Source organism: Camelus dromedarius, chromosome 14 (genome assembly GCF_036321535.1).
Source record: "Camelus dromedarius isolate mCamDro1 chromosome 14, mCamDro1.pat, whole genome shotgun sequence".
Classification (NCBI taxonomy): domain Eukaryota; kingdom Metazoa; phylum Chordata; class Mammalia; order Artiodactyla; family Camelidae; genus Camelus; species Camelus dromedarius.
Genome location: NC_087449.1, coordinates 8,065,492 through 8,081,561, shown reverse-complemented (window position 1 = coordinate 8,081,561; position 16,070 = coordinate 8,065,492). Strand labels below are relative to the sequence as shown.

Below are 16,070 nucleotides of genomic sequence, written 5' to 3'. Positions count from 1 at the left end.
GGTGGAAAGGGTTTGATCATGGATAGAAGCACAGGCACAGGGAGAAAGAATACTCCTGCTACAGAAGAACAGCAGAGTTTGGTGAGGAAGAAGGAAAATGATCTGGGATGATCTACAGATTTCTGGCTTAGGAGAAGTGGGTGGAAGGTGGTACCAAAGTGGCAGAAAGAAGCGCCACTTAGGGGGATACAATGGTTTCAGTTTCATATTTGCAGAAAAGGATAGATGGGGAAAACAGAAAATAAGACAATAGAATTAGTGACTGAAAATAAGGAAAATCTCTAGTTTTATAAATAAAATGTTTTTAGTTAAGCACAGAAAGGTCCCTTCCAAAGCATAACTGCTCCTATTTCTGTGTTTTCTGCCAAGAAAAGACAATAGATTTTCAAAACGCCCAGCTGCCTGACTGGTGAAAAAATGACATCACCCAAACTACTGTCATAACAATAATACATGGCTGCCACTCATTGTGTGTATAAATTAAAAGGGTTTTTAGAGAAGCTACTTACTCCCTGGACATAGAAACTTTTGTCTCCCTTTCTCAGACGGGGTATAGTCTCAAAAGCTAGATCTGTAGTGTGTTCTAGACCTAAAAAAAAAAAAAGAAAGAAAAATGTGATCAACCACTTCTAAAAACCCAGTAGGGGGCCAAGTGTGACATTATATAAGAACAAACAGAACTATTTATTCATTCTAATAACAACATTGACCTTGAGCAACAGTTGCTCCCACCAACACACTGCTTGTTTATATTTCAAATTGCTTTAGCCTGCTTAGTATTTGCTCAATGTTTACAATTAAAATACAGCACCCATACAAAATTCCACTAAGCTCTGTGGAACCCCTTGCCTTTGGAATTTAGCCTAGTATGACATGAAAAAGGAGGGACTGATAAATGGGTAATGATAACACAGCATACTTTGAAGGTATCTTTTCCTTATTAATAGCTGTATTTCCAGTACTTAGGAAAGGCAAAAAGCCCACTCAGTAAATGTTGAACTAAATAATTTTAGTTCAAAGCAAGTAGTAGCTATAAGTCAAGTTGTTAAAGTGACAGAAGACAAGATAATTTCACACTGTAGCTATCAAATGCTTAAGTACAGGTAAAAGATGTTTTGGGTACATTTCTCCTAGAACACAGTGCTGCAGTTCTATGTAATGCTCTAGTAGCCTAAAAGAAAGTCTCTTTTGCTCCCTAGAAATAACACGTTATTTTTATCAATTAACTTTTTGCATATAGCACTCACTTTTGTAAATCCATTTGCCTCCTCTCATCCCGTTACCCTGCAAAGAGCTGTACAAAATCCAGGACTGCTGAGCCTCACATCCTCAAAATACCCAACCCAGGCTGGACCACACAAAGAGCTCGCCCTTGTTCTAAGCTACAGAGCTGGAATTGAAGGTTCTTTGGACCCAACTTTCCATAACTTTCTATAACCTAGATCACAAGGTGAAAGAGAGGGACTGAGGGAAGTGGAGAATTTCTAAAATATCCGGTTCTCTGTTCTCTGCCAGAAAATCCACAATAGATACCAAAATGTGCAGCTGGTGAGCCAATGACATCACCCCAATGTCATCGGGTGCCAGCATTTCTAGTTTCAAATGTCCAAAACTTAACTCTTTGACTTCTTATGTTCCTTATCTTGGTAAAGGCATCACTATAGCCAAGTATTCAAGAGACAGAGAAGTTAGAATCACCTTTAACTCTTTCTTTGACCTCTATGTTTGATACTCATTCAATGCACACCCCATTACCAAGTTTAGGCTATGTTTAGTTCTATTATCTACTTCTAAAGTAAGTTTTAAATCTTAAATGTATAAAATTCACTGGGTTCTTAAGCCTCCTGTGTGATCCATATCAGTTCATAAGTTAACGCATGTAGAAAGACTGCTAGCTACCTACCTAATAGCCATTTACTAGTTCTTCCTTGGTAACAAAACACCTATTGGCTCATTATTAGAGGTGGCATTGTACTTATCTAAACAATTACATCTCCCAGACTTCCTGACAGGTATAGACGGCCATGTGACCAAGTTCCGGCCAGTGAGGTAGAAGTGGAAGTATCTGAGCACGACTTCCCAGTAAAAGGGAAGTAGACAATTGGTGGACACTTCCTTCCATCCCAGAATACAAATGTGATTGCAGGAGCTGCAACAATTCAAAGTGACATTGGTTTTGTCATTAAAATGCTACCTCAGTCTTGGACTGCCTACCTCTAGGGGAAAAAAAAAAAAAAAACTCTCCACCTTGTTAAGCCACTGTTATTTAAAGTTTCTGTCACCATCAGCTAAATGTGCCTTCTAATGGACATGCTACTCCAACAGAGATGACTGCTTTTGTTTCTGAAAAAGATAAAGCAGCCTAAATGCAAAGTCACTGAGTCACTGGCACAATGACTTCGGGCATTTATCTTTTTTGCCAACAGCCTAATGCACCACTTTCTGTGAACAGTCATCTGAATCTCCTCCAGTGGAGCACTGCTCTCATGCCATGTGCCTTCATGGGGTCAATGCGAATCCCAGCTCCAAGGCCAGGCAAATGACTCAGATCCAGAGTGACTGTAATTCCTTACCCTTGAGCATGGAATTGATTCAGAGACGAACACAGGATCCAACTAAGACCAGCGAGAATCAAGCCTAGAACTTGTTTTAAGAGTCTTAAAGAATGCAGGCTCTCTTCCGAGCTGGGTTTGAACCTAGAGGGCACAGGCCTGCATTGCTGGTCCTCACCTTGCCTCGGCCAGAGTCTGAGAATAAAATCAACATGCAGGAGGCAGAGAGAGAGAGAGATAATATATTTCTCAACTTTCTGGTGATAGAAATTTAAAAACTCCTTTTTGCTTAAACCAGATTCCTAACCAATACAAAGAATAATAAACTTGGGTTCCATTTTTAACTTTGTTGTTAAATAAAGAAAATTTCTTCAAAATGTCCTTGCATAAAATGCCAGAACTCAAGTGAAATAAGAAGAGACTTCCTTGCGCGTTTCCTCCACGAGACAATTGGCTTCTAGGCATCAGCTTGAAAAATGTCTTTCAATTCATACATGCTTCAATCTCAGACACATAGCCTGGAGCACGGGAATTAAACAGCTAAGCTACCGTATCAGAAAGATGCAGTCTAGTAGGAGGTTTTTGAACCTGAAATAAGAAAATGTCCATTGTATTAATTTCTAGAATCAGGTAACTTTGTCATAGTTTTCAAATCCCTCTAAAATAAATTAAACCTCAGTACAATTAAGCCTTGGTCTTAGAGTTATGCAGGCGTAAGTGTAGAAAGTCTATAAGGAAAAGGGAAAATGCACAAGCCTAGGGTATACAGTGCTCTCCACGCCTCCAGCTAAGCTAAGTGAGCGTGTAATCATAAGATTTTAAGAAGGGAAAGAATAAGGCTATTTTGTTTCTAGATCATTAAACCAGGTATAAAGAGGATTTACAAGATCAACTTTTGGAAAGAAATTATATACTAATAACTTCTATCTAACAGGCCCACTATTAAGAAAACTAATTAAACTTCACTGTACTTTAATAAGTTTAGTTCATTTTAAAATAAGATTCTTTCTTGAAAGTCATGCCAGTCTGTTAAAAACACTGTATCTATCTGGCACCACAAGCTTTGCTGTGAAACCAGTCCTTTTATAGAAATGCAGAGGAAAAGAACTATTTTTGGTCCTTCTTTCTAACAAACAATGATGGACTGCGGGACTGAATTGGTGTCTGAAATTAACCAGAGTTTGATAATATCACACCCACAAATACTAAACCCCAAACAGCACAAATTTGTCTTTTAATAGCTCTTTATTCTTTCGAACTCTCTTCCCTTCTCATACAGAGTGAATAAATACTGTCAGAACGTATCATCAATCTGTTTAAAAGAATAGTTGCCTTCCATTATTTCATTATATTTCTAATTAAGGCAATAAACACTTTTTAATGCTCATCATTTATTAGGTGCTATATTGAGGGGAAAAAAATGTGTGTCCTGCTTTCAACATACACATTTTTCCTTCAGAGAAGTTGCTGAGCATATCCAAAACTACCTAAAAGACAAGAAATCATCCAAAACATGCTGACATACTGAATGTATCAATATAAATATACTCAAGAATGAAAGGTGAGCCTAAATATCTATAAAATTATACATGCAGCCATATGTCCGCAACACGCATCTCACTGTTATAAGTTAAGCACTATACAAAATCGACAAAGCTCATTTCCATTTGTGCCTCAAGGGATTTAGATTCGCAATTTTTCAATCTTGCCCAGGACTCAGAGTTTTCCATACGCAGGAGATAAAGATAGTGGAGCAAGAGGACATGGAGGGAGCCCACCTTCTCCCACAAGCACATCAGAAATGCGTCTATATGTGGAACAACTCTCATGGAAAACTAACTGCAAACTGGCAGGACTCCTATATAATCAAGGCTGGAAGAAAGATATACACAGAATAGGGTGGAATGGGAAGAAAAGCATTAGGCAGAAAAGCACCTATGCCCCTAGGAAGGGACTAAGAGGAAAAGGGAAAACATTTGGGTGGACAGTCACCCAGGGAAGTGAGTGGGTCGAGCCACAGACTGGGCATCCCAGTCCTAGGGTCCTAAGTGTAGGAGACAAACCGCCTTGGCTGCCTGGAGAACTGCTGGGCAGACAGAAAGGCTGGGGAAGCCTAACCTCCTCTCGTGAGGAGCGTGCTGGTGCTGGCTTGCCCCCAGACCAGGTGGAGAGAAGTCTGCTCTTGCAACTGCCACCTCCCTGTGCTCCCCAGTCAGAGCCAAGCAAACATCCCAGCCAGCTCACTGCATACCACAGCCTGGCACTGTATCTAAGTACCCAGGACCTGGGAAAAGAATCAATCTAGAGACACGTAGGTGGCCCAGGAGCCTGGGATGTGGTCCACGTGATGCAGCAGTGGCCACTGATGGTCCTTACCCAAACAGCAGCCCAAAAGCGGTCCAAACTTCTGACGGCAGTGCAGCCACCTGAATTGCTGTGACCACTTCACCATGCTCCCCAGTCCCAGCTGAGCCAACTCCAGCTTCACCTAGCTCATCTCATAGCCTAGCACTAAACCTGGGGCAGCCACCACAGCAAAAAAGACAAGACCATGGGCTGCGTCTGAGTGGCCCTACACAAGTAGGGCAAGGGGTGGGACACCTACACAAAGAGCACATTGGGTCTCTTAAGCGCACAAATCTCACTTGTTTCAGCAATCCCCTCCTCCAGGGCAAAGGCCCCAATACAGAGAAGGAAAAACACATGAAGGGAACAGAGCCACCTCGAATCCAACAATCACAGCTTCCACTCCAACAACTTGAGAGCAGAATCCACTGCTGACAGAGTGGTGACAGTTACTGAGCAGAGAGGAAGTCCTGCCTCACACCCTGCACAGGCTCTAGCTTCTCCATCACCAGCCACACGACCTACCAGGGTGACAGTGGCCAGCACACCCTGAGGAAAGATGTAATTGGTGTTCACGTCAAATCCAGTCCTCCCACCAAAGGCACTGGGCAAACACAGTCCACATAAAAATGCTCCCACATAAGAACACCCCTTGAAGACCACAATAGATGAGCATCTCACCTAAATTCATAGACACAGAGGAAATTGAGTAAAATGAAAAAGTAAAGGAAGTATTCTATTAAAAGAGCAACAGAAACACCTGAAAAAGTAAGTAATGAAACAGAAATAAGCAATCTATCAGAGAATCCAAAATATTTGTAATAAAAAAGCTGTATGAATTAAGAAAGAGAATTAATCTATACACAGATTATTTTAACAAGAAGTTAGAAAATATAAAGACCCAATCAAAAATAGATAATTCAATATCTGAGATAATAAGCACTCTGGAAGCAATGAATAGAAGATTAAATGACACAAGAGAACACGTAAATGATCTGGAAGATAAAATAATGAAAGTGGCCCAGTCAGAGCAGCAGACAGAAAGACAAATGAAAATAATAAAAGCAACATACAAGATCAATGGGATAACACTAAATATGCTAACATTCACATTATAGGGGTTCTGGAAGGAGACAAGAGAGAGATGGGTATAAAGAATGTATTTGAAGAAATTATGTCTGAAAAATTCCCAAATGTAAAGGAGGTCCCAAAGCACAGAAGGTCCCAAACAAGATGAAACAAAACAGAGCCACACTAAAACATATAATTAAAATGGCAAAAGATAATGAGATAATTGTAAAGGCATCAAGAGAAAAACAAAGAAGTCATATACAAGGGAATCCCCCTAAGGTGAAGAGCTGATTTCTCTGCAGAAACTTTGCAGGCCAGAAGGGTACAGCACAATTTATTCAAAGTGCTGACAGGGAAAAACCTGCAAATGAGTACACTACACCCAGCAATATTATTATTGAGAACAGGGGAGATAAAGACCTTCTCAGCCAAGCAAAAACTTAAAACAATTCAACAATGCTAAACCTACCCTAAAAGTAATGGTAAAGGGTCTTCTCCAAATGGAAAAAAATAAGAATCTATAGGAAAGGGGAAGCCCCAGTAGGAAAGGCAAATATATAGTAGGGATTAAAGATCACCTTAATAAGCCAGTGCATAGATTAAAACACAAAATACTGTAAAGGCAACTATAACTACAATAAACAGTAATGGGATGAGCATCAAGATGTAAAACATGATATAAAAACACAGAATGTGGGGGATAGAAGTAAAAAATGTAGATCTTTTAGAATGTGTTTGAACTTAAATGACTATCATTTTAAAACAAGTAGATATAATTATGAGTCAACATACATGAACCCCATGGTAATCATAGATAAAAAAAAACCTACAATTGATACATAAAAACCAAAAGGAAAGGAACCCAAGCATACTGTAAAAGAAAATCTTCAAAGCACAGTGGTAAAAACAAAAGAAGAGGAAATGAACAAGGAAGAACTACACAAACTGGAAAACAAGTAATAAAATGGCAATAAGCACATACCTACCAATAATTACTCTAAATGTCAATGGACTAAATGCTCCTTCAAAAGACACAGGATGGCTGATAGGATAAAGAAACAAGACCCTTCAGTATGCTGCCTACAAGAGACTCACTTCAGGGCTAAATACACACACAGACTGGAAGTGAGGGAATAGAAAAAGATATTTCATACAAACAGAAACAATAAGAAAACAGGAGGAGCCACACTCATAGCAGACAAAACAGACTTTAAAACAAATGCTACAACAAAGGACAAAAAAGGCATAATATAACAATAACAGGACTAATACAAGGTGAAGATATTACACTAGTTAATATATAAGCACTAAATACAGGAGTGTATATATATATATATATGTATATATATATATATATATATATATATATATATACATATGGCAGATATTAAAAGATATAATGAGAGAAACTGACAAGAATATAATAATAATAGGGGACTTTAACACCCCACAGACATCAATGGATAGATCATCCAGACAGAAAATTAATAAAGCAACAGTGGTCTTAAGTGACACAGTAGACCAGTTGGATTTAACTGATATCTAGAGGACATTACATCCAAAACCAGCAGAAGACACATTCTTTTCAAGTGCACATTCGTAAGAATAGACCATATACTAGGTCACAAAACAAGCCACAACAAATTTAAGAAGGTGGAAAATATATCAAACATTTTATCCAAACACAGTAGTAAGAAACTAGATATCAACCAAAGAAAGAAAAACAGAAAAAGGACAAACATGCAGAGACTAAACAACATGCTACTAAAATATCAATGGGTCAATGATAAAATCAAGGAGGAAATCAGAATATACTTCAAGACAAATGAAAATGGAAGCACAATTTTCCAAAATCTATGAGATACAGCAAAAAGAGTCATAAGAGGGACCTTCATAGCAATACAGGTCTTCCTCAAGAAACAAAGAAATAAAAAATTTCAAATAAACAACCTAATTTACCACCTAAGAGAATTAGAAAAAGAACCAAAAAAAAAAAAAAAAAAAAAGCCCAGTCAGCAGAAGAAAGAAAGGAACTAATAGAGATCAGAGAGGAAATAAATAAAATAGAGACCCAAAAAACAATACAAAAGATTAATGAAACCAAGAGCTGTTTTTTTCTTTGAAAAGATAAACAGAATTGATAAACTTTAGTGAGGCTCACCAAGAAGAAAAGAGAGAGGATTCAAATAAAAAAAAGAAGAAATGAAAGAAGATAAATAACTGATACTAGACATATATAAAAAAATCATAAAAACAGTATGAACAGTTATATGCCAACAAACTGGACAACCTAGAAGAAATGGACAAATTTCCAGAAACACAGCCTGCCAAGACTGAGTCAGGTAGAAACAGACAATGTGAACAGACAGATCACTAGAAGTGAGATTGAATTTATAACAAAAAATCTTCCAGCAAACAAAAGACCAGGACTAGACAGCTTCACTGGGAAATTCTACCAAACATATAAAAACCTAATACCTATCCTTCTCAAACTCTTCCAAAAAATTGAAGCGGAGGGAACACTCCTAAATTCATTTTAAGAGGCCACCATTACCCTGATACGGAAACCAAAGACACTACCAAAAAAGAAAATTACAGGTCAATATATTTGATGAATATAGATACAAAAATCCTCAACAATATATTAGCAAACTGAAATCAACAATACATAAAAAGGATCATACACCATGATCAAGCTGGATTTATTCCAGGGTCACAAAGATGGGTCAACATTTATGAATCAATCAATGTGATATACCACACTAACAAAAGGAAAGACAAAATCCACATGGTCATCTCAAAAGATGCAAAAAAACAGCTGACAAAATTCAACATCCATTCTTGATAAAAACTCTCATCATCAAAGTGGGTATAAAGGGAACATATCTCAACATAACAAAGGCCATTTACAATAAACCCACAGCCAACATAATACTTGATAGTGAAAAACTGAAAATTATTACTGCTAAATTCAGGAATAAGACAAGCATGCCTACTCGTGGCCACTTCTGTTTAACACCGTTATTGAAGTCCTAGCTGGAGCAATCAGACAAGAAAAAGAAATAAAAAGTATTCAAGTTAGAAGGGAAGAGGTAAAACTGTCACTATTTGCAGATGACATAATACTCTATAGAGAACCCTAAAGTCTCCACCCAAAAAAGTATTAGATCTGATAAATGAATTCAACAAAGTAGCAGGATGCAAAATTAACATACAGAAATCTGTTGAACTTCGATATGCTAATAATGAAATATCAGAAAGAGAAAGTGAAAAAATCCTGTTTAAAATTGCATCAAAAAATAAAATACCTGGGAATAAACTAGTCAAAGAGGTGGAAGACCTATACTCTGAAAACTATAAAACACCGATAAAGGAAATTGAATATGAGAATAAGAAACAGAAAGATACCCCATGCTGTTGGATTGGAAGGCTTAATATTGTTTAAATGGCCATATTATTCATGGCAACCTACAAATTTTATGCAATCCCTATCAAAATATCCATGATATTTTCCACAGAACCAGAACAAATACTCCTAAAATTCATATGGTACCACAAAAGACCCCAGAATTAGAACATTCTTACTTACATCATGCTGGGAAATAAGAAAAGTATGCCCCTTGAATATAGAAACACCTTTCTGGGCACAGTAGGCCCTTCATAAACATTTCTTGAATTAAATTAATAATTTTAAATGATTGCTGCAAAAAAAACTTTCTATTCAATTTTATTGCTTATAATTATTTTCTCAAATATGGATATTCTTAGAAATGTATCAAGCACACCTACTTGATATTCGGTGTCAGTATTTTCCTGGGCACGTTACTCTTCCTAGGGTAATTTTTAGTAAAAGACCATGTAGGTAATAGAGTAATTTGGTAAATGAAATATTTAGATTTCCAGAGAGGACATGAATACACTAGAACCAGCTAGTCATGATGGACAATGGCTAAATGTCACAGTTTATTCTCTAGATTATACTGACTCCAATCAGTGCCACATTACTAAATTTGAAACGTTATTTACAAATGATACCTCAAATAACAGAAAATTAAATAGATGACATTTGTGTACATAAATCATCACTTTCAGAATAGCCCACTGACTTTGCTGCTATCAACAATAGAAAACTGGAACACAACATTGTAAAATGATTATAAATCAATAAAATATGTTAAAAATAAAATAAAATAAAATAAAATAAAAACAATAGAAAACTGGAGACAGGAAATAAAAATCCCAACAACTGAAATCAAACTCAAAATAATTTCAGTTATTAATCTACTTATTTTAAGGTAGCCTATAATTTTTTTCTCTCACTAAAGAAAATATTCTGGAAAGCAACAGGAAAGTACAACAAGAGCCTAAAATATGTGACGTGTTTATGCTCTTGACTTGGTAATTCCATACATAGGGATCAATCCTAATAAAATCATCCAAAATGTTGAGGCACATTTATGAACAAGGATGTACCCTATAGCAAGCCATTATTTATACCTGTAACTGAAAACAACCCAAATATATTCAACAGAGAAACTAAGTAAATTATGATATAGCCAGACAATGGGTTGTATGGTTATTAAAATTGACTATGAATAGCTTCCACTGGTGTGGGAGGCACAAGATTATTTGGCACAAGGATATGAATGATTCACAATAAATTAGATGGTACCATTCATTGTACCATGAGTGAATGAATGACGAAACTGTAGAAGACTTGATCTAATTCACTAAACCTAAAAAATATACCTCAGTTGGGATATTAAATTCACCACCTATCTGCAGTATATGTCACATTCCATTTGTTTATAAAATTGCAAAATATTTTAAAGCAAAGATACGAAAACCATCCATTAAGAATCACATGCCAGGATGAATTTTACTATTGGTACCAATTAAAACCTCTTAAAATAAACCTGAAAATTGGCAATTTCCAAAAAACCTGATTCCTAAGTAGTATGCAAGGATTATGATTGTGAATTACAACATTTTGTGTTTATTTTGGTACTCGGAATAGTTGTTAAACTACCTCAGAGGTTAACACTTCTAGAGTAAGTCAAAATGTAAACTAACTGATCCCAGATTCCAGGAATTCAAGCCAAGACTCAGATCATAGAGTAAAAATAGCTAGCACTGAAGTTACAGTGCAAGTTACACTTGTCTGAGGTGCTATCCCCACCCCGAATCAGAGAAAATTAGGAACACATGGTACATACTGAATTCATTTACAAATTTTTCCCTTTAGCAATGAACAGGAAAAAAAAAAAAAGCAAAACCCAAGAAATCTTCTTTTCCTAGTCAATCTGGGAGCAGTCCACTTTTTAAATTCTAATTTCAGTTTGAAGATTATCGATGGCATGTCCAGGTAGAAATCCCAGGAAGCAGTCAGAAATTTTAAAAATTGCTAATTAAAATAGTAATGCAGTTCTTTGCTTATCTGCCTTTCAATTAGGGGTATTAAGCAAGAGATCTGCCTTAGTTTGAAATCCCACAGAAACAAACCCTAATATGAGAATTCAAATATAAGTAGTTTATTTTGGGAAGTTCAGGAAACTCTGTTAGGGGAGTCAGGAAGTGAGAAGGGAAGGGAAGGAAGCCAATCGAGGGTGTGTTACAAAGCCAGCTCCACTGTAGATGGCTGGAGCTTAATCCCTAAGGAAACATCACTGCTTCAGAGGTAACCCACCCAGGGATCAATCATTGGTTGATGGCTGCTGCAGGGGGTAGACGGGTATGCATTCCCTTCTAGTCCTCCTGAGGGGTGAGAGTTGGGGGGATGGGGCCTGGAAAGGCAAGGGGCCTCCAGTTCCATGGCTTCCAGAAAAGTCCTCAAAACCCCTAACGGAAAGAAGCAGTTGTGGGCAGCCAGTTGGGAGAAGGGAGAGCTTAACGAAATGGTAAGGTGCCAGGGTTAAGGGCAGGGCACTGACGACAACTACTCAACAGCTATCCCTAAAGTGTGGTATTTGTGCACAAGACTTTAACTATCACTGACCTGACGATGGATCCACTCCAAATCGTGGTTTAAATTCAACCTACAGACCATCTACCACAGCCCAGCTGTCATATAAAAACAAGTTAAAATACCAGCCCTGGTTCTGAGCAAGGTCTGGGCTCCAGTTTCTAATCGGAGGACTGAAGAATGACCGTCCTGTTCAGATGGGTGTGCCAAGAGACTTGATACCACACGGCAAGTACACTGTTGCTGCTTAGATTGTGTACTTGTTGTATTTGTACAGCAAGTATTCTATATTTATTACATTGGGGCATGTGTGCCAGTGTGTGCACGCACGTGTGTGTGATTTTGATGAAGTTGATGCAGAACAGCTCCACATAGGTAGTTCGCATCCACAGGAGACACCTCAGTGGACCACTGCTGGGACCTTTCCTTCTCTGTCAACTCCACTGCATGCCCTGGAGTTTGTGGCACTCTTGGTTCTGTGCTCCATCCCTGAATGCTTCTTCTGGGTCCTGCAGTTTTACAGCCCATTCAAACTTACCTCCCAGTTCTCGGCATATAATCCTTGGCTCTCCTTGCTGTTAAGGTTTTCATACCTCTGTTATCTCTAGTAATAAACTTCCCACTCCAGTCTCCCTGCCCTGGAAAAACTCATCAGTAGGTCTAGACATCCTAAAAATAGAAGGTAAGAGGAGAAAAAGGAAGAGATGGAAAGATGGGATTTAGACCATTTACACCTCTAGTTCCTAACTCTCCTTTAAACTCCAGATCCCACTGCCAAAGCTTTTCCCTGAGACATTTGAAATTTAGTGGCATTTTTTACCATGGACCTAGAATATTATGCTTAGTGTAACGAGCCGTACAGAGAAAGACAAATACTCTGTTATCACTTATATATGGAATCTATAAAAGTAAAACAAACAAATGTGCTAACAAAACAGAAACTCACTCACTGATATACAGAACAATCACTGGGGAGAGAGAAGGGGGAGGAGCAGGAAAAGTCAGATTACTGAAGGTGTACCAGCTAGAAGGAAGAAGTGAAGACCCAAAAAGTAATGGGAGGGGGACGGGCTAGCTCAGTGGTTGGGCGCGTGCTTAGCATACACGAGGTCCTGGGTTCAATCCCCCCCCCACCTTCATTAATAAATAAATAAATAACACCCTCCCCCAAAAAAATAATGGGAAAAGAAAGATGGCACGTAGCTTAGGGGAAAGAGGGTCTAAAGGAAAGCTGGATGTTTTTGGAGGGAGATCATAAGAGAGTGATATGATAGAAAAAAACGTGAATATGTTTGAGACAGTGAGTTGAAAATAACTGAAAGTAAAAGAGGAACGAAATGCCTAATGCGCTAGGCACAAGAATCTAACGACAGCCCACACGCCAAACTCAGCCTACTGCCTACTTATAAGTAAATATTTAGAGTAACACAGCCAGCCCCATTTGCGTCTGCATTGTCTAAGGCTGCTTTTGCCCTAAAAGGGCAAGACTGAATAGTTGCAGTAGAAACCATCTGACCTCATACAGAAGTTTACTGACCCCTGAACGAGGGTGCTCTAGGAGCTGGAAGGAGACAGAATTAACAGGAGTAGAGAGGTCAGCTCTCTAGAAGAGTAGAAAATGTGTGATTATGCCAACATATAGAAATCAAGCAAGGCAGGGATATAAAAAATTAATCCTATTCTATGCTGGGGAATGAGCAGTGCACTGAATATCCATAAATAAATTAGAAATGGCTTCAGGCCCCCAGAAAATAAGTCAACTATAATAATATCAACAACTGCTACTGATGCTTTAATCACCATTGCAATGATTAATATTAATACCATACTGCTTACTGGATATTTCCATCTGGATAGTCTCAATGCCACCACAAACTCAAAATATCCAAAACCAAACTCATAACCTTGGTATCTTCCTCTCATCAATCCCTAGCAAATCCATGCCCAAGTCTTGAGTATCTCTGAAATCTACCTTCTTGTTTCCATCCTTTCCACTTCCACATCTAGTCCTAGCCACCAGTCCACTTCCACTTGGACCACTACACTAGGTTCCTAATAGAAATACTGATATTTATACTCTCAGTCCCCTCCAATTCATTTTCTACAATGCAGAGTCCAACATACAAATCTGATCACAAATCTTGTCATGTTATTCCCCCATTTCCCCTCCTCCCATCACGCCAGCTGGCTTAAACCCCTCTGACAGTTTTTTAGAGCTCATCTGATGAAAGCACACTCACAGACCAAAAAGATCTTTCCATAAAAGACCTGTGGTACCAGTCAGTTCAGCTAATCCAGCAACATGTTCTAGCTATCCCTTCCTTGCATGGTTTCAGGTTAGAGTTGGCCACAAGAGGAATCTGCATGCCGTCTGAAGGCAGAAGTAGCCATGCTGCTCTGAAGGTCCGTGTAGGGGCACCATGTGCTGTTATACATGTTGGCACTAATCTGCTGGCTCCCCCTGTTGGCAGAGGGCAGCATCTGAGCCTGCAGCAACCCCAGATTCTGCCAGATCTTCAGCTTCTCCAAATCCTGGCACATGTAGCCTTTCTGGACCAGGCACGCATGCAGCTCCATGACAAAGAACCCCGGCTTTTCCTGGAGGTCACCCACACTGTCAAGACTAAAGAAAGGCAAGAGTCAGATACAGACTCCAGTTTGTTCTTGTGGGTTCCAATTTGTCCTGGTAGATTCCAGTTCATGTCCAGTTCCTCTTAATTTCCGGCCCTGCTGACCCAGTACCAGAAGCAGAGATACAAGCCCTCTGTAGACTTCTTTTCATCCTAATAATAAATATTTCATTCCATATCACTCTTAGTGGTTCTATCCCTGATGGAACCCTAAACAGATGCAAGTGCCTATTAGCCTTCCTGTCTTTCCAGCCTGGTTCTGAGCCACCTTCCCTTTCACTCTCTGTGTCATAACCACCCACTGCATATTCCCACTACACAGACTTTATATGATTTTCTTTCGGACTGATATCCACCTCCTTCTGTCCCTGGCCTCTGCTAGTTAGAGCTCACCTTCCCTGACATTCCTCTCACAGCTTTGTGTACTTTTCCTTCATAGCATTTATTGTAGTAATTACCTATTTATTTTTAATTAATCTATTTTTCTCATTGACCTAGAAACTTGCAAAGAAAAGGAACCATGTTTGGTTCTGCTCACAGGTATGTTCCAAGCACCTAGAAAAGCACCTGGGACATGGTAGGTGCTCAGTAAGTATTTGTTGAATGAGTGAATAAATGAATGAATATTTGCCCTACACCAAGCACTGTGTAAAACGTTTTATGTAGATTACCTCATGTAATACTCACAAAATCTCTGTGAGACTGGTACTATTACCACCCCCACTGTACATGTGAGCAGATGAAGTTAGATTTTCTTAAGTGGTGAGACTGGTGTCCTACCAGTTATGCACAAGGAACAGTTTTACTGTGGCTTTCACACTCTTAATCCCTTTGCCCCCACAACACTATAAGGCCAATTCAATAAGATTGCTTTTTTATTTGACAAATGAAGAAGCTGAGATTTAAGAGTTAGTTAGTTGACTTGCCTAAGGCCATGCTAGGTACCAGCTAAGGCTAGAACCCAGGTCCAATACAAAGTGCATTGCTTTTTTTTAAAAAAACTTGATCCCTCCACCTCCCTGCAGCCAGGCCCAAAATTCATCCCTCTGCTGCCATCCACATTCAGACGCACCAGATCTCTCCTCCCATGACCAACCTCCACAGTCAACTCTCTAGGAACCTGATGAACTGCTTTTCAAAAACCAATGAAGTTGACGGGAAGACAGCACAGCACCTTAAACAACACACAGTTGTTTACTAATGTCAGACAATGCCATGGCTTAGTTTTCATTAGCATCACTTTAACACATGTTAAGACCTTTAATCAAAGGGAATATAGAATGGGGGAAAATGTATATCAAACCAAATTTATATGGAAATGTTTTTCAAAAGGATGTCATTAATTTTTCATTAGGAAAAGGAAGGAAGGAAGAAATAAGAGTAAGGGAAGAAAGCAAAAGGAGGTGGGTGGGAGTGAAGGGTTAAGAGTTAAATTTTAGTTCCCGGCAAAAACCAAGCAATTTTTTTCAGTCGCAGAGCAGTGTATGATTTCATTAGGCTATACAAAAC

At 38.7% G+C, this 16,070-nt stretch overlaps 1 protein-coding gene across 4 annotated transcripts in view; it reads right to left on the bottom strand.

The window, feature by feature from the left end:
• The window catches only part of TTLL7 (tubulin tyrosine ligase like 7), a 128,276-nt gene that overhangs the window by 95,101 nt on the left and 17,105 nt on the right, over positions 1 to 16,070 (bottom strand). For 2 of the 4 annotated variants that reach the window (XM_064493396.1, XM_031465476.2), the window contains exon 1: positions 510 to 3,075. The exons of the other annotated variants lie outside the window; for them this stretch is intronic. The gene's annotated coding sequence lies outside the window, so the exon portion shown is untranslated. Of the gene's footprint in view, positions 1 to 509; positions 3,076 to 16,070 lie in introns of those variants that run through there. 4 annotated transcript variants of the gene reach the window in all.